At 40.7% G+C, this 26,195-nt stretch overlaps 1 pseudogene; it reads right to left on the bottom strand.

Annotated features, from left to right (window-relative positions):
- Positions 1 to 6,587: 6,587 nt before the first annotated feature.
- The window catches only part of LOC124364153, a 44,167-nt pseudogene continuing 24,559 nt past the window's right edge, over positions 6,588 to 26,195 (bottom strand).

Raw genomic sequence — 26,195 nt, 5'->3', positions numbered from 1 at the left:
AATCGCGAGATTAAACACCTTCCTTTGTAGTAAATGAGGTGGTGAGAGTCAAAGTGGGTATATCTCACTTTACTACAACTTTTCAGGACAGAGCGTTTTATCCCGTCAGGTCCAAAAAAAATTAGGTTTCATGTGAGAAATTTTTTAATTGTTGGATGATGTGAACAAAAAGTCTATTTTAACTAATGGAACAGTTGAAATTGTTAATTCTTTAACAGATAACCGTAATGATAGTGTTCAAATGAGTTATACCACTTTTACTCTAAATAAAACTCACAAAATGTAACAGGTAAAAATAAGTTTTAACTACTAAACCTGTTTAATTTTGTATTTAGCTGATTGTATTTACATGAAAAATTGAAGAACAAAAATTACAAAAAATATTTTACAATAGAAGAAAACTTATTGGCTTCACCGCAAATTTTCTTCCTCCTCTGGAGTGTCCTCTTCGACATTCAGAAAGTTGGTGTCTTCCGCTGTGTTCGAACTTTTTTTATGCTCCTGAAGTAGGCATGGGTGGATTGGAGGAAATATACTTTAGGAGAAAGATCATGTCTCTTTTTTTTTCACAGCATTAATTATTCTGGGTTCCTTGTAAAGTTGGTCTTCATCGGCAAGAGAGACCTAGCACGACTCTTGGCTGATGTATTAGGGCGTACGTTTAAAGTACTAAAAGGTTCGTCATCATCTAGTCTTGTCTTGTACAAGATCTCAAAAGGTTTACTTTTGTCATATGAAAAACCGCCGTTCAAATTTATCTCCAGCTGTGTTTTTAGTCCTCCTAACAATATTGGCCTTTTCTAAATTTTCAGCGGAAAGAAAATCTGGTTGCTGCCATCTGAACTACTATAAAACTATTTGTTTTTCTTGCTGACGCCATTGCGCTGTACCAATCATCAGGAACGTAGATGGATTTCATTTTTGCACATTGTTCAATGAGACCAAAATTAGAATCACTGGGCAAATAGGAGTGTCCTGATACAAGAAATTTTTGTTCTACTATATTAACAGAGGGGCTGTCTTGAACAAACTTCATCAGAGCTAGGGCAAACCGTTATGTTCCAATTCTGTCCAGTGCAAGTGTCACTGTAAATTATTATATGATTTTGGTTGCTAAAATGCAACGATAAGTTGTTTTAAAAAATTGCAGAAGCGATTTCTTGAGATCCTCGAGAAGCTGTACATTCATCCCATAACATACAATGCAGCATTATTTTTGGCAAGGTCATGCACACCTAAGTTATAACAATACATGATTCGCCTGTAGTACGCATCAGGACACTGTCAGCTTAGGAAAGGGAAGAGCTTTCTGGAGATCTATACTTAATGCTAACAGTTCATCTTTTTTCTTTGGCCGTGTCTCCTTCATTCTTCATTGCAGATCTAGCCTTTTTTCCAGCTTTACGCAAATGGATTTCATGCTGAATAAGATAAATGGATTTCATTTACCTGCAGAATAAGAGCTGCTATCACTGTAGTTTGGTTAATATTCTTTATCCTTATCACTATCATATTTATCTTCACTTGTATCTTCCATTACCAGAATATCTTTCAAACTTTTAATTCAAGATAGAAAGGCATTAAAGCTGATGGATTTGCCATATAACCGCCCAAAAGTTACAGGTCAGAGTGGGATAAGTTCTGAGTTATACCACTTTGTTTCTAACAAAAACTAGGTTTTGTAAGTGTAAAACAAACAGTGCTGCTCTCTTTAGGAGAAATCATGAACGAAAATTTATCCCACTTTTACACTAAACAGAAAACATGTTTTGGGGTTGAAAACAGCTGTTAAGTGAAATTTAGAAAAAATGGAGTTATAACCACTTTGACTCTCACCACCTCAAATGCGACTCTCAACACGGCCTAATAGCCTGCTCTGAACACCAGAGGAAGTGCTCTACTTGTGAGATTACAGGACAGTTTCCTAAGGTTTACCATTCCAAACTACCTAAGAATGCTTTCACTCAAACAACAGAAAAAAACAAAAGATTATCTTCAAATTAGACTCATGTGCACAGTGTAACGTAATAAGTGAAAGCATTGCAATCAAAAGTGGATTGGGAGTACTGAATTCCAAAATAAAGCATTTAATATCCTACGCTAATAAAAAACCACCCGTTTTAGGCGAATGTAGAAACCAGTTTAACAGAGGAAAATAGTTTGTTTTATTGTAGTTTTTAACGATTAATATACGATAATATGTCAAAAACCTAATCAACCTAATCCTAACCTAATCAACAATTAAGGTTTGTCAAGAGGATAAACGATTTACTGGTGGAGCCAGGCAGTTTGAACCGTGCCTAGCGCATGCGCACAAGCAACGGTTCCCTTTCCACTCCACGCTAGAGTACGTGATACAGTCAGTGCCAGACAAACAGTTCCTTTGTTTGTTTTTTAATTCACTCATAATTGACAAAATAATACTTTTGATCAAATAAAAAACTACCATTTTTATAGAGGTAGAGACATGCGAGCGAGTTGTAATAAGACAGGTAGACGTACTAAGCAACGCTTCGGCTTGTTACTGATTTTACGTCGTCGCACCGCGAGATTGGGTGTTGTAGGTGGTGGGGGACGACGCTGCAGACACGAATACTCCCCGCGCTGTGGTTCAAGCTAGCTGGCTCCCGCAGTATAAGCAATAAACTATGGTATAAATAAGTTTAACGGCATTGGCTGCTTAAGAAAATATGGGCATGGCATTGCCATAATATATAACCCCTCTTATAATTTTTCCAGATAGATGAGTTCCTCATGCAGTACGCGATGGCGTTAAAGGTAAATTTGACTCCGTGGTACAATCAGTTGTTATCAAACCTGTAACTGAAGCCATTCCAGTAGTATCTCCAACCAGAGAAATAAGCCAGAGAAATAAGGTATAAATTTGCCTCGATCCTACTGATGCGGAAAAAACATAAAGCGTCCCACCATCCTCTACAAATGCTAGAGTAAATAACTGCTCGCTTAAATGGATCACATTTATTTACCTTTCTTGATTGTAAAAAGGATGTTGGCAAATAAATCTAAAAGAGGTATTGATATTCTTCTAAGTATTTGATATTTTCTGCCCCATATAGAAGGTACTCCTATTTAAGGATGCCATTTGGCATCGATTTTGCTCCAGAAATCCTTCAAGAATGTATGAGGTCGATTCTCTCTGGTTTAGATAAAGTGGAAGTGTCCATGGATTGTGTTGTTATTCATGCCCTGCCAATTAATTATTAGAGTAAAGAACCCGTAAAGCTCTGTCAGCCCTAGACTTATCAGGTCTTAAACTCAATAAAGAAAAAGACGTTTTAATGCAAAGGAATACAAGTTTTGTGACACATATTTACTGGAGAAGGTCCCCTACCAGACCACTAAACTTGACTCAATTAAGAATCTTAAAATTCCGTCAAATGTGAGTAAGTTACATCGGTATCCTGGGAGATTACCTACTTGGGAAAGTTCACTCCTAATTTCTCGGAAGTGACACGAATCCTTCAAAGGAATAGCTTAGATTTGGGACAGCTTGAACATGAGTCAGTATCCAAAAAACTAAAGCGGGCTCTTTTGAAGCCTCCTATATTGCGTTACTATGGTCCTAAACATCCCATAAAATAATCCGCAGAGGCATATTCACACTCAGTGGGTGGAATTAATACAAATATTCTTCTTTTAGTGTGTCTCTTAAAATTATTAAACTAAAGTATAGCCAATTGCAGAAAGAAAGTTTTAGCTGTTTCCTTAGCATGTTAAAAGTTTCACAAATATGTTTTAAGATCACGGGAACTAGTTATCGAAACTGATGATTAAGCCCATCAAGTCAATTAAAAAAACTCTTTACATAATACATCTCCAATGTGGAGGCGTATAATAATAGAGATAATACCATATAATCTCCGAATTGTGTATAAGAAAAGGAAATGAACTGTACATTGCGGATAGTTTAAGTTGTGACCAAACCGAATTACCGTTTGTTTTTAATATCAGTAAAGTTGCACACAAAAATAAACAGTTGGTTGAGCAAGCGGTTGATCGGCTAATATATGCTGAGACAACGGCAAGACAGATGGAAGTACAGTAGTTATATTAAAATGCAATTAAAGACTGTAAGAATGAGGAGAGACTCGGCGTTATCAGAGCCGACCATCCCAGCCAGACTGTAGTTAGCCGTTTGAACTCACTGGTAGGTTCGGGCCACAAGTTCTTTTTCAAGGGGCGGGGGCAAGCATCTGTGCAATGTATTCGCCACATAGGATGTATTCGTTAAGATTCAAATTCATCTCAATGATAAAGCGCACGCCACTCCCATATCGGCGCTGGTAGAGAAGCCGTGAATGGTGTTCGAGTACCCCCCATGGCTATTGGTGTAGATCATTACATTTCTGATTTTAATTCTTTATAATTTAAGATTTACCGTAACTGATAAAACACGTAAATCATTTTTGTAATTTAACGTTTTATACAATTAATGTTTCCATCTAAGTTTTTTGTCAATAGTTATACCTAAGTACTTGTACTAGTCTACCCTCTCGATAGGCTGAGAGTGGCAGGTGGTGTTAGTCGTATTGCCGCACGAGTGTATTACTAATTGTAGTTCCGGAGATGAATCAATTGCATTTCTCAATACGACTGGTAAAAATTTGGTTTTACTGACGTTCATTGTGAAAATGTTAGTATGAAGGCAGTTTTTAATTGAGCATTAACTCGTTCGAAGCAACAAAATAAACTTCTTTGTAGGTGTGGTACTTTGAAATACAATTATTGTGTCATCTGCGAACAGGTGTAATGTTTTCTGCTATATTAAGGTTTACTATGTTGTTTATATAGACGAGGGCAAGTAACGGACCAAACGTGCATCCTTGAACTACACCGTAATTTACTTGTAAAGTAGCTCTAGATTATTTATTTACAAATTGTTTCCGGCCAGTTGAATAAGTTAATTGATTTTGAAAGAATACGTCTGAAGTATCTGTTCTCTGTCACAAACCACATTGTAATTCTAATATTAAGTTCTAAATAAATTTTATTTTTTACGCATTAATTTATTTCAAACACTTCACCGATCATAAAGAGATGGGTATATAGTTGATCATGTCCGATTTAATGTGTCTCTTGTGAAACGTATTAACCATTTTAAATATTTTGGGAAAATGCCGGAGTTTAGGCTAAGGTTGATTATGTTTTGAGAGGATGAAGAAAATTAATATTGTTTTTTAGGTATTAGAAGGGCAGTCATCACAACCAAGAGCAGAGCCACACACGTCTCCACCTTTCTGTCGGTGCTTGGTGAGTGACTCCAACTGAAATACATGGTCAGATCGGTACACTGCGTCATCAACAGGGGTGGGCCGACAGACTGTGGCAAGTTACTCGCCACCAAACTCAGACCTATTTATGAAAAGATATCACTGAAAGAGTCAATCATGGCCACGGTCCCTCCTCCCTAGATGTCTGCCGCTGAGGTGAAATTCTGAAACGGAAAAGCTCGTGATGCATTTAATTCGTTAATTATGTTCCTAAACGTTTTTGGATGATTCTGTGATTTTAAAACTCGTTTTTTTAAATAATTGTTTTTCATTAATTTAATTTAAATAGAATCATTGAAAAAGGTTAGTAACGACCACGGTCCCTCCTCGATCCACTGGATGGATGGGCTGTATGCTCAGTAAGGATCGCTTGCCTGCTTAATAAATGGAACGCTGCGCACCGGTGTCCACCCGACCGCTGGAAGATAATCACATCCAGTGGATGGAAGATTTGGAATTACTTACCGAGCGAGTTTTACACTCGTCTGCGTGGACGTTTTCACGGCATCACTTCAACAGACACCCCTCCGCCAGTTCTTCGCCATATGGTCTCTTTATTGGTAGCTGAACACTATTATCGTGTTATTTGAACCTCAATTATAAGTTATAGTTATTTTGAGTTGGCTAAGAAAAACCTGTTCAAATTGTTCTTTACTTAGTCTAAAATACCGTCTGACTCTCTCTTAAACCCCCACTAAATCAGCCATGAAATGGAAGAATTCACCAAATGCTTTTCCTTTTTTTTATCAATGTGGTGCACCCAATGTTTTCTTTCACCAACTGAATAGAGCAGGGCTGTATATTTTTGTCAACACTGCTGGAACTATCAGCAGGAAATCCATGGTACACTTCTCGTAAACTCACTGTTACACCACATTACACTAAACGCCAAGATTTCAATGTTTCCCTGACAGAGATCACAAGAAACTGAAAAAGAGATGCAGAAAAATTTGTCCATCCATCCGCTGGATGGGCATTTGCGGTCTGAGGTTTCTACTCCGTGGATGTCCAAGACCTATAATCCATCCATTGGATGGTTGGACATTTGATGCGAAACGGCCTTAAAGGCACTATACAAATATGAAACAAAAGGAAATATGCAAATTTAAGAAGCAATGTAGAAAAGATTTTGATAAGAAACTGAAAGATAAAACATACAGGTGCAAAATACATTAAATAAGATAATAACAAGAGCAAAGCCCTATGAAGCCTCCCTTATTAAGAGAGAGAAAAAAGGACAAAATAAGTAACACATTAATCAATGTACAGTATATTAAAATTGATAACAATACAGTATAATCATATCAACTATTTATTTATGTTTAAAAACTACTAAAACTATACATGGTTCTTTTCAGCAAAAGTATGTGCTTCTAACTATATAGTATTTGATCATAAGTAATATGTATTTTATCCATTCTAAATATACAAATTATTCATTACTTATTTTTAAATTTTAAATTACACATTCAACGGAAACCTGGTTTTATTATTTACAAAATCCAATACTACTGCTCATCAGAATGTACTAAAAACATTCCTAATACGTAATAATATAGGTTAGTATAAGGCCTGAAAAATGTTTATTTGTTGCTTATACTATAAATGCAGTTTTTAATTGGAGCTCAAGTTGTCACCAATCACCTACTAAACAGAGCCCTTAAAGTTAAATCTTAATGATTTATTAATATAAAGTTATCACAACTAGTAAGAAGAAGAAGAAGAAGGATGTTTTGGTAGGTAACTATTATACGTAAACTAAACTATATCCAAGGAAGGTTCACAGTCGGCCGAACAGTTTGCGAATTGCAGGTACCGATTCCTAACTGTGTGAGCTGCATGCTTGGGTTGGCGTTCCCGTGTGTGAACAGGCCTTTAACGCAACGGCCCGGTCGTATATATTCTGCAAGGAATAAATGAATATAAATTAAAAATAAAAACCATTACAGTATAGCATTATTTGAAAGATAATACATAATTTCAAGTATAGGAAACATAATTGTGTAAAAATTTAAAGAGTATATGTAAATGTTAATATAAGAGTACAAACTGCTATACTAAGAAGCTTTTGAGGTAGCTTATGTCCTGTTGACAATAAAGCCAAGCGATTGCCTTCTTGCAAACATATTTTTCATTTTTTGCATTTTTATGTGAAGTGGAAGTTGATTAAAAAATGTCGGACCCAATTACTTAAAGGAATGACAGAAAATTGATTTATTTACTTTGTTTAGTTTAAAATATTTACTTTCAAAACTTCTCGTACTGTAAAGATGAATTGGCATAATATTTTCTATATTTTTTCTAACTTTTGCACATCCTGCAAGCACACCATGAGGCCTTCCCGTCTATTATTTCAACAGTTCCACAAACCGCCGAAAAACAACATATCAGGTCCTCCTAGGGAAATCCACCACCCTTGTCCAAACTACCAAAGATGGCATACCCGCTCCCTTGTTATTGCAGGACAATCAAAGAGCAAGTGTTTGGCAGTTTCCTCCTGCTCATCACACATTCTACAGAGCGGATCCTCCTGAAGGATGCCGACTCTGTGAAGATGCTTCCTCAGGTGACCATGTCCCGTAATCAGACCTATAACCTGAGAAGACACGGATCTACTTAGTGAGAGAATGTCAGTTGCCACCCTAGAGGAAGGCAACCGTAGGACCATTCTCATGCCCGGATGCAACCTCCACCTTCTTTCATATTCAGCGTGAACCCATTTCGAGACAGGCCCAAAGGATTCACACCTTGGAATATCGCAGAACGGTTGAGGACCCATCATAATTGACGCTGAGCCCCGGTTGGCCAGGGTATCAGCTCTTTCATTCCCAGGGATCCTCTTATGACCAGGAACCCAACAAACAGCAAATTGCATGTTGCTCAAATTGATCAACCATCACAAAAATCGCTCCGTAATAATAACACACAACAAAAAAGCACAACTTGTAGACATAACCTAACCACTCACAACAACGAAACTCGACACAATGACTCAGCAGCTGAGGCTACTGGTGCACCAGCTTGTACAGTCGCATCCAAAAAAAATGGCGAGTACAGTCCGGGAACTTTCTGATACCACCTCGTATAATTAATCTGAGACCTCTTGGTTTAGATAACCAAATCTCTACTATAACTATAACTAGAGTACCCCTTCTGACTAACCTTGTGGAGTATTGAAGTCAATGAAGTTCCACAAGAGCTCCCCAGCAATGGTTCCTTCCTGTCGAAGCTGGTCAAAGGCCTTGAAATGCTCTAGATGAGTGACGACTTGGTAATCCTCTGACCACATAGTCTCTGGCAACTGCAACACAAAGTTTTGATCTGATCTGATAACGGGAACATTCGTACTCCGAAGCTGTTAACTTATTATAAAATAAACGGTGCCAAAGTATAAAAGAAATCTGAATGGCAAAGTAAAAAATGTTTATAATTTGTGCTACATTCAACCAGAATTGACCCCGAAATCCTGTTAATGTGAACTTAGCAAGTTATGGACAGTGAAAACTTAATTATTAATATTAAATCCAAAGCTGTATTTTCCCAGTCTCACTCTAGTTCCCAGCTTTGATAGAATAATTATTAAATATCTAACATCTACTAATATAATAGTAACATGTGTTACTTAATTTCCAACTCACACAGATTACTGCCTGAGTTGGTCACTCGTTAAAAGGTCTAATAAACTAATAGGGTCTTCTAGTTGTTATACCAGTTGTTACCTAGCCATATCCAAGAATTGCCCCCCCCCTCACCAAAGACTACAGACTACACTATTTGACTATAAAATCAGCAGGAACTCCTAGCAGGGATCACTTCTGGCTGGTTTATACCTTACAATTGAACCTACTACTGGACACAGCAAAAACCGATGTGTCACTTCAATCTGGGCAACCTTATGGATGTCCAGGAGCGGAACATCACTAACCGCAAATTTCGAGATTCTGGGGTGCAAAGGTAATTCGATAGATATAGTTTACTGTGGGAGATGACTGTTGGAACCTAACTTCAAAGCGTCCTGCGTGAGGTGGCCCTGCTGTCAACAAAACCCCAGGATCTAGAGTAGTGCCTCGATTGTGCACTCTGCGCGGTGACGGCCCTCGGCGCCGCGCAGTAGTGGTGCCAGTCCGGGTCCGCCTGGAATCGCACCACACACAAAAACTTGTTTTTGACTGAGGGCACCCCAATCCTACGGTGTGAGGCGACCCGTGCTTAAGGGATGCATGGCGCAGGGGTTGTGCGTCGTAAACGGAGCCCTTGGGGGTTGGGCGCCCCCCAAGCGTAAATAGCCTTACCTGGTCATGCGGGGCTCTGGCTGGGTGGACCGTTATTTCCTCGGTACTCGTGGGACCTTTTATGGATTCTTTCAATAAAAACACAAAAACACCAACAGATTTACTGCAACGGGCAGTTGCATCCGACACCCAGGCCTTGGATGTATCTGCCTGTTCTTCTAGCGCTACCACCATCGACGACGATGTAGTACTCGATGATGCTAGCGGAAGGGTTGAGTCCATGGACACAGACACTGGAGCATGTGTAATGGACTACAACCTTAAGCTCCCCTTTAAACTGAGCAAGCGTTGGGCGATGGAGCAGAAGAAGGCCGACGGCACCTGGCTTCCGGACAGTCAATGGAGGAGGCATACGGGCAAGATGTCGGCCAATGAAAGAAGGAAGTTGAGGAAGCAGAGGGAGGCAACTGCAGGTGCGGTCTCTACTCCTAGTGGGAAAAGAGGGCGCTCGGGCGGTTCTTCGGCGGAAAAACCCCTGCCGAAGAGGCGCCCGACCGCACCTCCTGAGCAAGCAGCGCATGCGACGAGTACCAATCCCTCAACGGAGGAGGGATTGGGAGAAACATTCAGGGAGGTTCTGACGGGACATAAGCTAGTCTTGGTCCCTGCGAACTTTCCTGAGAGGCGCCTTTCAGAGGAGGAGGCTATGGAGCTTCGGGGGCGCATTCTCGACGAGGTACTCTCAGCAGAGGGTGTGTGCCTGCAGTTCAAGAGGTGTTTCCCGGAAAGGGGGGCTCTCGTCATGCTATGTGGCAGTGACGAGACCAGGGATTGGCTGCGGGGTCTGGCTCCGGGGCTGGGGATCGGTGGCCCTGGGGGAATAGGGGTGATCTGTGGGGACTACAAAGACCTCATAAGATCTACCAAGGTCTTCCTAAGGGTTGATGGTCCCATGGCCTGGAAGGACTCCGCGACCATTCTCAAAGCCATAAACAAACAGAATGCTGGGATCTCTGTGTCGGACTGGAGGGTTGTTGGAGATGTCCACACGGGAGATTCCAAAACTCTTGTAATTTTAATGGATGAACAATCTTCAGCCACTCTTAAGGGGAGGGGCTGGAGGGTGTTCATTGGTGTGGAGCAGGTCCAGCTGAGGGCGCGGGGTGGGGCGGCTGATCATGGGGATCAAGGTTCTTCAGATCAACCTGCAGCACAATAAGGCTGCCTCGGCTGTATTCTGCAGACGCCTGTCGGAAGATTTCCACGTGCCTCTGATACAGGAACCTTGGATCAGCAAGGGAAAAATATCAGGGCTTTCAATGACAGGGGTGAAAATAGTTAGTGCCCAGGTTGAAAATGCCAGGACATGTATTGTTGTAAGTAACAAGGTGGACAGCATTCCTGTTCTGGAATTTTGTTGCAGGGATCTCGCCACAGTCAGGCTGATGGTGGCTGGCACTGGACGAGCCCTGCTAGTTGCATCATCATATCTACCGTATGATGATGCGGAGTCCACGCCCTCCAGGGAACTGGCTGCCTTGGTGGACCATGTTGGGAGGAGTGGAGCGGAACTGGTGGTGGGATGCGACGCCAACTCGCACAAAGAGGTGTGGGGCAGCACCAACACCAATAACAGAGATAAGCTACTTCTAGAATATATAATGTCCCGTAGTCTAATGATTGAAAATGTGGGAAATGTGCCCACGTTTCGCACGAGGACAAGAAGGGAGGTGCTAGATGTGACCATGATGTCGGAGGGTATGGCTGGTCGGATGCATGGCTGGCATGTGTCTGATGAGCCTTCCCTCTCTGATCATGCTCACATCTGTTTTAAGATCGGTGAACAGATGCTGGAAAAAGTTCAGTATAGGAATCCGAGGAACACAAACTGGGTATCATACAAGGAAAACCTCAGGGCACGGCTGGATTCTGATTCCACTAATGGGAAACGGATTCACAGCGCGGCGCAGCTTGATGAATCTGCCGACGGTCTAACTTCTGCGATTGTCGGCTCCTTCGATCTCAGCTGCCCGGTTATCAACAAAAACAGATCAAAGGTAGCCTGGTGGAGCTCTGAACTGGCCTCTTTAAGGAAGAGGGTCAGGGCTCTATTCAGGAGAGCCAAAACTTGGGGCACTTGGGACACCTACCATGAGGCTCTTGCACTGTACAACCGCAAGGTTCGTACGGCTAAGAGGTTAGCCTGGAAGAAGCTCTGCACCGATATTAACAGTGTGCAGGGCTGTGCAAGGCTGCAAAAGCTATTGGCAAAGAATCCCATCTCGCCGCTTGGTAGTCTCAAGGACGATCAAGGTGTCTACATTACTGAGCCGGAAGGAGTTCTGAAAGTTATGATGGGAACACACTTCCCGGACTGTATTGTTCATGAGGGTGAACAGCCACCCGAAAGTGAGGGGAGACATGCGGGTCGCGCCAACCATTTGCAGTGGAGTCTGGCGCACCGTATTGTTACCTTCAGTAGGATTGAGTGGGCTATTAACTCATTCAGTCCCTACAAGGCTCCTGGGGGCGACGGGGTTAGACCGGTTTGCTTGCAGCGGGGATTGGACATTCTCCTTCCACGGCTGTGCAGACTGTTCAGAGCCTCCGTGGCTCTCAGGTACATCCCACTATCCTGGAGAGTGTCCAGAGTGGTGTTCATACCGAAACAGGGGAGGGCGGGCATGGATCGGCCGAAGTCCTTCAGGCCGATATGCCTGTCCCCCTTCCTTCTCAAAACCATGGAGAAAATGGTTGCCAGGTTTGTTTGGGAGGGAGCTCTTCTGGAGCGACGTTTGCATCCGAACCAGCATGCCTACACTCCAGGAAAGTCATGCGACTCGGCCCTGCATCAATTGGTATGCTGGATTGAGAAGACGCTGGCGGCAAAAGAGGTAGCCATAGGAGTCTTTTTAGACATTGAAGGTGCCTTTGATAATACAGCCACTCAGGCGATTATCAATGCGGTCTCAGGACGTGGCGTTGATGGTCAGGTGTGTGACTGGATAGGAGCCTTGCTCATGGACGGTTGTCGTTACAACCCTTATGGGAGCAAGTGTTAGTGCAAAGGCTACGAGGGGCTGTCCGCAAGGCGGCGTCCTCTCTCCTCTTCTGTGGAACCTGGTTGTGGATGACCTGCTAAATTCTTTCTTGCTCTGAACATGGTGGGAAACTGGTGTGATAAGGTTGGCCTCACCGTCAACCCCACCAAGGCTGCCGTGGTTGCCTTTACCAGGAGGCGACAGATGGAGGGCATTGTTCCCTTTCTATTTAAAGGCTCACCCGTTGAGCTGAAGCCTGAGGTCAAGTACCTGGGCGTGATCCTAGATAGGGTTCTAAACTGGGGACCTCATCTAGAAAGGGTCATTGCCAGGGGTAAGTGGTCTCTAATGCAATGCAGACGTGTGATAGGTGGGCCCTGGGGACTGAAGCCGAGGCTCTTGTACTGGCTTTATGTTTCCGTGGTCAGACCTACACTAATGTACGGAGCTGTCGTATGGTGGCCAAAAACGGAAGCCAAGACGGTGGTAGCACGTCTGGCGGGTATCAAAAGGATGGCCTGTCTCGCTATCACTGGGGCTTTTCCTAGTGCGCCAGGCGCGGCTCTGGACTGCTGTCTTAATCTCGCCCCCCTGGACATTGTCATTCGAGCTATGGCCAGGAGGAGTGCCTACTGTCTTCAGCAGACGGGACTCTGGTCGGGCTGCAGCTGTGGGCACTGCAGAATTGGCACTCTGATACAGGAGGATGTTTTGCACATGATCTCTGGTCAGATGCCACAAAAGTTTTCCTTTGACAAACCCTTTAGGATTATTTTACCCTCAAGGGATGACTGGTCAGAGGGGAAGAAACCTCTCCCACCAGCGGAGCTCGAATGGTACACAGACGGCTCCAAAACAAAAAGCGGCACAGGCGCTGGAATTCTGGGAGTGAGACCATGTAAGGAGCTGGTGGTTCCTATGGGTCCGTATCCGACAGTCTTTCAAGCGGAGGTCGCAGCCATTATGGAATGTGCTCGTGAGAATTTTCGTCTGCGATATAGGGGCAAGACGATTAACATTTTCACGGACAGTCAGGCAGCGCTGATGGCGCTGGATTCTTGCGCAATCAAATGCAAACTGGTTTGGGATTGCTATCAGACCGTTTCCTCCTCCCTTGTCAGAATCAACAATGTAACCGTTTGTTGGGTTCCGGGTCATGAGGGGATTCTTGGGAACGAAAGAGCTGATGCCCTGGCCAACCAGGGCTCAGCAACAATCATGACGGGCCCTCAACCGTTCTGCGGTGTTCCAAGGTGTGAATCCTCTAGGGTTGTCTCGAAATGGATTCGCGCGGAGCATGAGAGAAGGTGGAGGTTGCATCCGGGTTTGAGAGTGAGCAGAATGGTATTACAGTCACCTTCCTCCAAGGTGGCTTCGGACCTTCTCTCATTAAACAGATCAATGTCCTCTAAGGTCATTGGACTCATTACGGGGCATGGTCACCTGAAGAAACATCTACACAGAGTTGGCATCCTCCAGGAGGATCCACTCTGTGGAAGGTGTAATGAGCAGGAGGAGACTGCTGAGCACCTGCTCTTTGATTACCCTGCAATAGCAAGAGAGCGGTATGCCATCTTTGGTAGCTTGGACAGGGGTGGTGAATTTTCCCAGGAGGACTTGATAGGTTGTCTTCGGCGGTTCGTTGAACTGCTGAAGTTGTAGACTGGTAGGCCTCATGGTGTTTCCGGGGTGCGCAAAAAGCCCTTGAGGCTTAAGTGCATGGCAGTAGGCCGCCCCAAGGAAAAAAAAAAAAAAAAACTTTAAAGGTTCTTGCAAGTCTAGACATAAGAGTGTGCCGCCCCCTGCCTGCTTTGACTGGAGAGGCTGGTTCAGAGCTGGCCTCCCCTTCTTCTGGGGAGACATGACTTTGAGATTAGTGCCCTAATTCTTCCTCATGGATCGATAGGAGATCGCCTACTCCCTAACCTTACCCATCCTGAATATTCTGTCACTCCGGAAGCAGCGCAAAGGTTCTTACAGGACTAAGTGCAATTTAAGCTTCTTGTCCTAAGAGAACAAAAAACAAAATTCAGCAGGAACAATTTTCCTAGGTTGCATAACCGGCCACCAAATGTCTGTTTTCCTACTTTACTCCCCTACCCAACATTGTGCTTTCACAATGGGCAGGTGTTATGGGGTTGGCATAGTAGCAATAAAATGCTCAGCTCTGAACACAATAGTGAAATTGTGTTTTGAGCACCACACCCTCCACCACAATAGAAAAGGAGTGATTTTTAACTATCTTAATCCTTTTTGGTAGGGTAGGGGCAGAACTCCTTCTGTTTTGCTAGATGGTGGTCTTCTTTTCATCAGCCATTTATTTAAAAACTCTTTTAAGAAATAGCAGCTGAATTCTGTTGGTCCATTCTTCTGAAGCAAACGCTACTGACCAATAGAAAGACCTTTCCCACAGACGAGTGTAGGCCGAGGGTGTCCACCATACAGATCTACTAGTACAAGCTCAAAATAATTTTAAGTTAATTTAATTAAAAATAAAATGAGAGGCTGATCCCCTTTTAAGCCTCATTCTGCCCATCCTCATGGGCCACTGGTCTGTGTGAGGATCTTATTACACAGAATAAGGGGGAGAGTCGATACAGTACAAGGTCCATGGTACTGATAAAAAGTGCTACGGTCACAGACAGGATTTGAACCTGTGCTATTTTTAACTCAGATCCAAAGTTCAACATCTTACACAGCTTGCCCATCAGCACTCCCAATAATTAAAATTATTTAGTATTTTATATCGACAAAACTTAAAATTGGATTAAATTGCTTAGTATACACCTCATATTTTTTGTTCCCTTTTCATTTAAAAACATCTGAAATAGAAGAGCAAGGATTAGTTTTTTACATTCTACATGTGAACATATGCATTATCACAATAAACAAACACAATTTACGTATCAACTCTTTAACCGCCAATAGATATATCGCTCTAGCTCTAGTTTTGTGAATAACTGCCCTGTCAGAGTATACTTGTTTCATGTTATCAGCTGTTTTATGTTTGTTGTATCAGCTGTTATATAGTATTACTTGGTGTTCTACTATGATAGGAATGTCTAGAAGATAGCTGTCCAGTTGGTGGTGCAATCTTGTGGACATTACTTAAACTATTTGGACGCCACGTGCTTTGTATTGTACACAGGTTCGGGAATGGTTACGTTGATATTTTACGTGGTTTTTTTCCTATGTTTACTCATAGATAGTTGTGTGATAGTGGTAATATGTTGTAATTATTTGACAAATTGACATTATTTGAATATTTTGTAAACATTGTTAATGGTTTACTCTATTTATTAAACTTTAAATAACGTGTTTAACGTGTCATGTCAAAAAATGGAAAAAAATACTCAGTGCTGGGGGGTTTTAGTATGTAACTAAGCCCGGGAATCGGGTGTCGCCGTGAATACATGAGAGTGGCATTTAAAGGGTTAAAGATACGGTCTAGCTGTATGGGGAGGGACATCAAATGCTAACATGACCAGAATTCTAATCCTTCAAAAAAAAGCAATAAGAATACTTGCAAACCTTCTTTTCCGGGAAAGCTGCAGAGAGGTCTTTGCAACATTAAAGATCTTGACCGTGACTGCTCTCTACATACAAGAAGTTATTTTATATGTTGATAGAGAAAACCTATCAAGGCTTGAAGACCTGCACTACTACAACACCCACAACTCAACTATGTATCCACTGCCCATTCACCACTTAGCACAGTATGAAAAAAACCATCCTACATAGGAAGAAAGCTGAGCAACTGTCTACCGATAGAAATAAGAACAAAGAAGGGGAAACAGCTAAAGACTGAACTCCATAAACTGCTCTCACACCAGGCCATCTACACACTTGAAGAATTTTACCAAATGACCAACCCTGGACATTAATATTCTACTCTAAATGTTTTATGTCACCAATTAGGTTTATTAATTTTTGACACTATCTCTGTACTTGATGTATATGAATAAAGAACATTTTGACTTTGACTTTAAAGAAAAAAAATTGTTATTTAATAATAGTTTCTAATAAGAGAAAGTCTATACGACCACAATGATGACAGACTACTAACTGTATGCAGTCCAGATAAGGCACCAGCTCCATACTCTGTAACGACAACAGGCCGATTGTACTTGCTGTGCCACTCTCGCATCTCTTCCATCACTTGCTGCACTATCAGATCAGTAAGACCCGAGTCGCTGTACCAGGCTCGGTACCGGTTCACACAAACCATATCCATGTGAGGGACCTAAAATCACACAACATAGAACAAATAGCTGTACAAATAAACTTTTAAAAGTAATTTTTTATGGTTTGAAATTAATAAAATAAAAATTAATTTGAATGTAATGTCATATTACGAAATCAGAACTATCTAGGTGATAAAATAGAGCAAAACAACAAAATAGAGTGGAGATGCTGAGCTTGTCAAAATTAATTTGATCTTGCGAACAATATTTCGCATAACCGACTTTGAGCAGCTGAATGGTGACTGAACATCTGCTTTTCATGTGATGGAAGTTTTAAAAAGAGAACACAATATCTCTGAAATTCCTTCTGCACAGTCTTGTGAATAATGAGGTTCAAACGGAGTGGGAAAGTTCTCCAGCTGATTTTGGAGACAGCTTATTGTCCGCACAGTTTTGCAGGGAAAGTATCCTTTTCTGTAACACTTTAGAGTGGACAGTGGCTGAAGTGGGTCTCATATATGTTTCTAGACGTTCTGGAGCCGGACCATGACCGAAATAAATTAGATGTCTTTATGGTGATTTGTTCAGTTTGATATTTGTTGAATTTTCATTGTGTGTGAAGTCTTAACACATACTGCAATGAAAGTTTGCTTGCATATGTATTTATATACATATATACCATTTTGAAATTTCTACACGCAACGTGGGGCTTTCACAATCATTCCTAAAGTATATGTCTCACATAATTTCTAAGGTAAAACCAATTAGAAGAAAGGAGACTCAACTAGTCTGTAAAATTATAGACCTATTTCATCTTCACTCTTAAAAATCTGTGAATGAGTAATCTACATAAAATTTACAGACTTCATTGAGAAACAGCAGTTCAAATCTATAGAATATAAGTCAACGGTTATTGTGGGAATAGATTTTATAGAATTTGTTGGAAACTTCCCTCTTAAAATAAGGAGTTCCCTAGGGATCTATATTAGGACCTTCGCTATTGTTTGTTTGATATTATTGCCATCAGCATACAACAGCCCAACAAATGTGCTTGCATTCAGTTAATATAAACCTTCAAATGTCTAGCAAACGTATAGATTGCTTGGAACAATTATACTTAACTGATTTTTAGTGTTCATTTTCTACTCAAGAATTTAATGAGTAACTATTCAAAAGAATGGTCCCTATAGTACAATAATATATTTATTCACATGACATGTGTTCTCTTTTTATTGCATATTAAACTATAATACGTAGCAAACAAAAATGAGAGTAAGCATAAACAGGTAATTATTTTAAATCCCAGAATTAAGGAATATTAGCATCAAAGTAAGTTCATATGCATTTTTTAAATATACACTATATTTTACACGATTGCTGCAGGATTTGATGTAAAACATAGTTTATGTATAAAAGATCTTAAAAACTCTACAGCAATTGCTGAAGCTTAAAAGTTAACAAGAGGTATTTTGACAATTTTTAATTTTTTGGGACGGTTTAACATTTTTTAGTTCTAAGCTCATTATCTCCTGTTTATTTTAACAAAACCAAAATCCATGTTACAATACATAGTTATGACATGATTCTTACGTACTGCTGTGTCATTGGCAACTTTCTGGCTTGTGACAAAAGTAACAGGTCTGGTTGAGTCGAATGATTTTGCAACTTTGGTCAAATTTCTGAAATAAAAGATGTTGATAAGTTTTGGTGTCTGATCCTCCTAGCTAGAAGCAAATATAACAATGGTACCTTTCAGTTCTTTGAATCACTGTAACAACAAACATACAGTACAAACTTCATTAACCATGGCCTTTGTCGACCGGAATCCGAATATACAACCTGATCTCTTCCTTAGTAGATAACTAACTAATACGTCAATACAACAAACTAGGTTAAGGTTAACAAATCCTATCAAAGTGTTGTGTGACATTCATAATTCAGTAATCACAACAAAGACAAAGACAAAGACAAAGACAAAGACAATATACTTTATTGACATGTTCTTTGAGAACAGTACATAGCGTCAGTTATACAGGTATAAGGTAACAATTTTTAGCTGTTTGTAAATTCTTCTTCTGTGTAAAAAGGTCTCTCTTGGAGCCACAGAGTCAGTTGTTTCTTGAAGCGGTGAGGTGGTTGGTTCTTTAAGTGCTCTGGAAGGTGGTTGAAGTAGGCGGCTCCTTTATAGGATGGTTTCCTCTTGTATAGGCTCAGATGGTGTGGGGGCAATGCGAAGTCCGAGGCATGTCTAGTGTTGTGCTGGTGCAGATCTGAGTGTCTTGTCTGTGATGTTTTTACAGTGTGGAAGATTACTTCTCTTATGTAGAGTGATACGACTGTCAATATTTTAAAATTTTTGAAGTGTTCTCGGCAGCTGTCACGGTAGTTAAGGCCTGCGAGGCATCTAATTGCCCTCTTCTGGTTGATCAGAACTCTCTCAAGGTTGGTTTTGGATGTTCCTCCCCAAGTGGCAATGCCATATCTCAGGTGTGATTCGAAGAGAGCAAAGTAAGCTACCTTGGCCGTGTCTGTGCCACTTATTTGTTTTATTCTACGTATAACATAGTTTCCTGCAGATAGTTTTTTGCACAGTTGATCTATTTGTGGCTTCCATGACAGTTTATCATCAATTATGATACCAAGGTGTCTTGTGGTGTTTTTTATTTCTAGGTCTGGGAGCGTCAAGTTAAGGTCTCTGCGTAGATTGCTGAAGGTCATCTGAACTGTTTTTTTATTATTTAAGACAAGGTCATTTCTGGTACAGAATAGTTTTGTTTTATTGAAAGTGGCAGTTGTGTTTCTCTGGAGTATTGCTATTGATTTATTTGCTATTGTTAGTGCTGTGTCGTCTGCATACATGACGGTATGACAGATGTCTCCTAGTCAGTTGGGCATGTCATTTGTAAGTAGGAGGAACAAGACTGGCCCCAGAACCGATCCTTGTGGTACGCCCCTTTGTGAGTCAGTGGTTTTTGATTGACATTTCTGTAGTATGTTGTTTTCAGTGTAATTTACTTCCACAAACATCTTTCTATCAGTCAGGTAGCTACGGAACCAGCTTTGAGCTTTTCCTCTTATACCAAGGTTTCCTAGTTTTTGGAGTAGTTGTTCGTGATTTAGGCAATCAAAAGCCTTACTGAAGTCTAGGAAGAGGCAGGTTGCTGTGCAGCCTTCTTCCAGTTGATCTATAATGTATTCTATGAATTGTATTAAGGCTGTGGATGTTGATCTGCCCTTTAGGAATCCGTGTTGTTGGTAAGTAAGAAGTTTGTTTTCCTCAAGGTAGTTTAGGAGTCTGTGTAAGACAACTTTTTCTAAAATTTTTGAAAAAGTAGAAATGAGTGAAATAGGTCGATAGCTGTTTGTGTCATTATGTGGTCCGGCTTTGTATTTTGGGTAGACTTTAGCTATTTTTAATTGGTTGGGGAAAATTCCTTGTGAAAGAGATTTGTTAGTTATAAGGGTGAGTGGTCTTAACAGTTCGTTTTTACATGCTTTTACAAGTTTAGCTGATATGTGATCTGCTCCAGATGAGGTTTTTGGTTTTAGGGAGTCTATGATTTTTAAGATTTCATTAGTTGTTGCTGGTTTGAAGTGTAAGTTCTGCTTTATAGGTGGAGGTGGTTCATAGTCATCTGGGTCTGGGTTCGGATTAAGATCAGAGTTTTGGAGTGTTCTGTGTGCCACAGTTGAGAAAAATGTGTTGAAACAGTTTGCCACTTCTGCTGGTTGTGTTATAATGGTGTTGTCCATGAGGAGGAGCAATTCTGTGTTGTTGTCAGTTTTAGCCTTACGCTGGTTATTTACCACTTGCCATAACGCTCTGGACCTGTTGTCAGCTTTGTTTATATATTCTGCCATATATTCTTTACGTAGCGATTTTAGTTTAGTGTCGTAACTCTTTTTCCTTGCAGCCGTCTCCATTTTGTCTTCTGCTCTTCCTGTGCATTGTTCCTTTTCCAAAGCTTTTATGTATTCACTTTTTAGTTTGGCACATTCCGTGTCCCAGCACTGCCTTAAGCCTTTGTTATGTCTGGTTGCGCAGGTTTTTAATGGGCAGGTTTCATCTAGAATAGATTGTGTGATAGTGTGGAAGGTGTCATACAAGTCGTTTATGTCCTCTTGAGCATGGAGAATGACCCAGTTTTGGGTTTGCAGTCTGGATTTGAAAAGTTCTATTGTTTTCTTGCTGAAAATTCTTTTTCTTTCTTTGAAGCTTTCTTTTATTTTTGATGTGATTATTGTGGCTGATTGGGCTGTATGGTCAGAAAGTCCGGATGAGATAACCGATGTGATTATCAATTGTTGGTCAATGTTAGTGCATATCCAGTCTATTGATTTAGAGGTATCTCTGGTGATACGTGTGGGTGGTAGGTTCATTCTTGTTATCTGATAAGATGTTAGGAGCTCTTCGAGTTTGGATTTGTCATTGCTTTCAGTCAGGCTGTCCACATTGATGTCTCCTACAAGCACGATCTTTTTGTGTGACTCTAGAGATCTGTCGAGTTGTTCTGTAAGTATGTCAATACCTTGGTCTAAGTTTGCGTTGGGAGGTCTGTAGACTCCGAGTATTCGTAGGCTTGTTTTCTTTGTTTTTATCTCGAAGAGAGCTGTCTCGCAAATAAGCTCGCTCTCATCTCCACTTGTGTATATGAGATTAGTGTGCTGTTTGAGGTCATCTTTTATGTATCCTGCCACCCCTCCTTTGATATGGTTTTTCCTGGCAAAGCCACCTACAAGTGTATAGCCATCAATGCGGGTGTTTTCCAGGTTTTCTTTGGTCAAGCCGTGTTCAGTTACTATTATAAGGTCCGGGTTTTCCTCGCTTATGAAATGAGTAAGTCTGTCAATTTTGTTGGATAGCCAATTTACATTTTGGTGCATGATTTTAATTTTGTTTTTTGTATAAGGTGCTGAATTTTCCTCGATGTTGAGTTCTGTGTCTTTGTGGGTTGTTAGTTCTGTACATGTTGCTATTTTCTTTTCCTTTCGGAGTTTATGAACGTCCTTGTTACAAAAATGGTTTTTTCTTTGTCCCTTGTCCTTCGAGTGCAATCTAAAAAAGAGGTTTTGTTTGTGTTAATTTGCAGGGTTGCGTGTCTCTGTTTAGTGTCCTTATCTTTAGTAGTATTTCCAGTCTCTGAGGATTTATCCGAGTGGTCTTTAAGTTCCAATAAATGATCTGGTTCTGGGGAGGCTTGATTGTGATATTCAGGTATTATTATTTCATTGGGATCCTCTACTTGGGTTTTCATCTCCCTTACAGGAAATTTCCTTTTCAAGAAGACTGGAAGCTCTGGTTCGCTTCCATCATCGTATTTGTGTATTTCAGGTAATACTATTATGTTGTTTGGGCTGTTTGTTTGGAATGGCAATGTCGGATGTGGCGGAAGGGTGGTGTTGCAGACTTTTGAGTGGGACTCTTCTGGTTCCTTCAGGTTCATGGTTGGTGAGGTGTTTCCCTTTCTCAATGTCAAAGGGGGTGAGGGGTTCTGTATCAACAAGGTTTGGGGGTGAGTTTTTTTCAATTCTGCTTGTTGCGGTTTTGAGGTGTTTTCCGTGTGTGGAGGTTGAAAGTGGTCAGCTAGGTCCTGGCTTGCGTGCGAGTTCATCAGTCTTATCCACTTGCTCAGCGTGTCATCTCCAGTGGGGGTGAAATAGATAAAAGATTGAGTGTGTCTGGAGATGGCAACAATACAGTGTGGTAGGGAGTCATATATGTCTTCTTTTTTCCTTGATGTTCGTATGACTGCTACATGCCCTGCTTGTTTGCCTTGAAATTCATGCACTGTTGACACATTAAAGCCTAGGTTATTAAGTGCTCGTTTTTCAGCCTGTTTGAATACAAGGACTTTATAAAGGTCTTTGTCCAATCGCAGCTCTTTTATGTCTTCCAGGTACTTTAGGCTCGTCTCGTTTTTCACAGGGTTGCAGGTTACCATTCCTTGTTCATAATAAGATGCTAAGAGGGTGGTGATACTGTTAGTACATCTATATGAGAAACTTAGGACTTGTGTCACCTCAGCCACTCTTGTGATGTCATAGTATGTCATGTTGTAGTTTGTCCTGTTTATGAAAGGTATTTGTTGTTTATCTCCCACCAGTAGTGCCTCTTTTACTCCGGCAATCGCACAAGCAAAGAGGATTTCTCCAGCATGGAGCATTAAGGCTTCATCTATAATCACCCTGTTGTATCTTCCTCCTTTTTTTATGTGGTCTGTTAGATTTATTATGAAGGAGTGCACTGTTCTGCATGAGTCTTTGATATGCTTATTATTGTGTGGTTGGGTATTTTGTTTTAATTTTAGCCGATTTCTAAAGTCATTTGCTCCCTCCCTGGTTGGGAAAAGGACCAGGTCATTTTTTGAGTGGTTGTTTATAATAAACGTTGTTTTGCCACATCCGGGCACGCCTTGGACAAGTTGGAGTTTTATGTCAGTGTTCTTGTCTATGTCAACATTTTTTATGCCACCATAGAGCGCCAACTGATTCATCACCTCGGTTTCTCCTGAGACCAGAATTATTTTGTTTGCTGGCCTTGTGTTGGCATCGACTGTGTATTTTGAGTTGTTGTAAGTTAGTTTAATAAATCGAGTGCCGTCAAAGCCGTAGCAGTACTGTTTTGTTGGTTTTAGGCGCAGCAGAGGTTGACCGGTATTGAGGTCAATTATGTCATAAGCTATTTTTGACGCTGCGATCTTTGTTTCTAGTGCTTGTATTGAGAGAGAGAGAGGGCCTTTGTTCAAGGAGTTGGCCTTATAGAATTCAGCAAAGGATTTTAGTAAGGCCCCTTCTGCTTGTCTCCAGGCATTTTTTTGTTCCTCCATTGCTGCTTTAAAGAAGGCTTGTGTTTCAGTAATTTCTAGATTTTGATCTTTAGCTGTAGTATTTGTAGTCGCAGGCAATTTGTCATTGTTGAAGTTTGCGCCTCTTCTTCTCCATGTGCTGTATATGGTTGGGTCATTTTCGCTGGCTATTCTTGAAAGGCTGAGTTTGTGTTTAAAGCAGGTATCTAGTATGGAGTCAATGGTTTTCTTTATTTTTTTGTCACTTGTATAGATTCTATATCTGTGCAGGTAGGCATTACTATTGAATTGAAGTACAACTTGTAGTATTTCTTCTGTGCTGGCTTTATTTGGCATTATTGGATGCCACAGTTCGTTTATGCTGATGGTGAAAAGTATTGGAAACTTTATGCAGTCATTTACCGTTTCCATGAATTTGAAGAGCTTTGATTTCCAGTCGTTGTGTTGTGAGGAGTAACAGATTATGCTGTATGGTTTCTTGTCATGTATTATGGTGGCAAAATTGTTGTATGATAATTTCTTGCTTGTGACTCTGCCTTTCAGCTCTGCTAAAGTTTCTGAAGGCAGCGTGAGGGAGCAGATGGATGTATCTTTGTCGTAAAAGCCAATACCGCAGGCCCTCTCCCAGTCAAGGTCAGAGTGTAGTTGTGATGTCACAAGGGGCGTATGTTCAGGCATAAAAGCTACAGTTTTCAGGTTACTAATCCTGTTTGTATCTTGTATGTTTAAGAATGAAATGCGGCCGGTATTTGTATTTACTGCAGTATTGCGTATTATTTTTCGTGCAACTGATCTGGTTTGACATGTGTCTGTGTCTTCTGAGTCACTAAGCTCTTGTTGCTCAAGGGTACATGAGAATGTGTTATCTATGTTAATCACATTATTGTCCATTTCTGGGTTATCACGGTATAGGTTCAAGTCTGCCATTTTGTCTACATTTGAAGTTCTTGACACAAGAAATAGGTTTTTGTTGTTTCCTCTTGTGGGAAAGTCAGTTTTTTTGTGGCCAAGTTTTTTATGTGATGGCTTTATATTGTTGTTTTTCAAGGCCTTTGTGTCTTTTTTACTTTCCAGTGACTGAAATCTAGAGTCCAAGATGTTCAGGCTGTTCTGCAGTTCAGTAAGCTTGGTCACAATTGAGGGGGTTGTTGTGAGGAGCAGGTCACTGTGTTTGAGGGGAGACAGTGTTTGGGTGGCCATGCATTTTACCTGTTTGTTAGCGTTCTCAGTTTTGCTACTGGCCCTTTTTATTTTGGTTATATATTGCTTCAGTTCTTCTATTTCTTGTAAATGTGCATTCATAATTTGAGTTTGTTCCCTGTCATGTTCCTCAAAGACACTTTGAAGCTTCCTTTGTTGGTCTTTTCCTTTTTCAAGGGAGTTGTCCGATTCAATTAGTTTTAATTCCAACTGTTCAATTCTCACTAAATGAGATTCTTCTTTGGTTAGTAGATCTTCTACAATGGCCTCCATATTATCAAGCTTTATAGTCAACGCACTATTTTCCCTTTTTAGCTGATTATTTTCTTCTAGGAGTGCAGACCCTATTTTTGCTGCTATAATCAGCTGTTCCTGTTCTGTGGCGCTGTTTATTGGATCATCTCCAAGAATACTTAATTCCAATCCTCTGATTGAGTTGTTCAGTATGTGGCTGTCGTTAGGAGGTGTTTCTGAATACTTATTTACAGCTGAGGAGCAATTCGTGACTTCTTGGGAGGGTATAGATAAAGGGCAGCCACCCTGTGTGGTGTTCAGTGAGGATGCACTTCCCTGCTGTAGGGGGGAGAGTGAGGTGTGTAAATGGGTGGTCGTCCAAATTGATTCTGCTTCTCTTAATGCTTCGTTGAGTTTTTTGTTCTTGTGGTTGTCTGCTTGTTGGGTCCCGTATAAATGCACATTTCCCGAATAGGAAAATAGTTCTGTGGCTTTTACTTTTGCTGTTTTGTGGTCTCCATAGAACATGATGTTAAATTTAGGATGATTTTTGCCATCGCATTTTATTATCTCAGTGATAACTGCAGGCCAATGTCTATAGCCCTTTAGCTTGGCGAAGACCAGGTCTCCTACTGAGAAGCTCGTCATTTTGTGGGACTATTTAGCAGAGAAGTCCTACTTTATTAAAAGATTGAGGCAGTTTGTCAGATTTTATTATAAAATAAAATTGGAAATAAAAGATGTAAAAGATTGAGACAGTTAGCAAGTAATAGTAGTATGCTAATATGGTAAAGGCAGTTTTTTGTCTAGCAGTGTTTGACTGATTCACTGGGTTATCCTTGTAATTTATTGTCGAAGATACAGTAGAAATGAGAACGTTTTTTACTGGGTAGATTTTGCAGTAAATATACTGTTTTTATTCAAGCTTTGGCAGGCTGCTTATGTCATTAAAGTGTGGTCTGGATAAAAATAATAAAAATTCTTGATCAGTTAATAATATTGAAGTGAAATACTGTTTTTTATTCAAGCTTTGGCAGGCTGCTTATGTCATTAAGTGTGGTCTGGATAATAATAAAAATTCTTAATCAATTAATAATATTGTAGTGAAATACTGTTTTTTATTCAAGCTTTGGCAGGCTCCTTATGTCATTAAGTGTGGTCTGGATAATAATAAAATTCTTAATCAATTAATAATATTGTAGTGAAA

The sequence above is a fragment of the Homalodisca vitripennis genome, chromosome 6 (genome assembly GCF_021130785.1).
Source record: "Homalodisca vitripennis isolate AUS2020 chromosome 6, UT_GWSS_2.1, whole genome shotgun sequence".
NCBI lineage: Eukaryota > Metazoa > Arthropoda > Insecta > Hemiptera > Cicadellidae > Homalodisca > Homalodisca vitripennis.
This window is presented reverse-complemented; position numbering and strand designations above follow the sequence as displayed.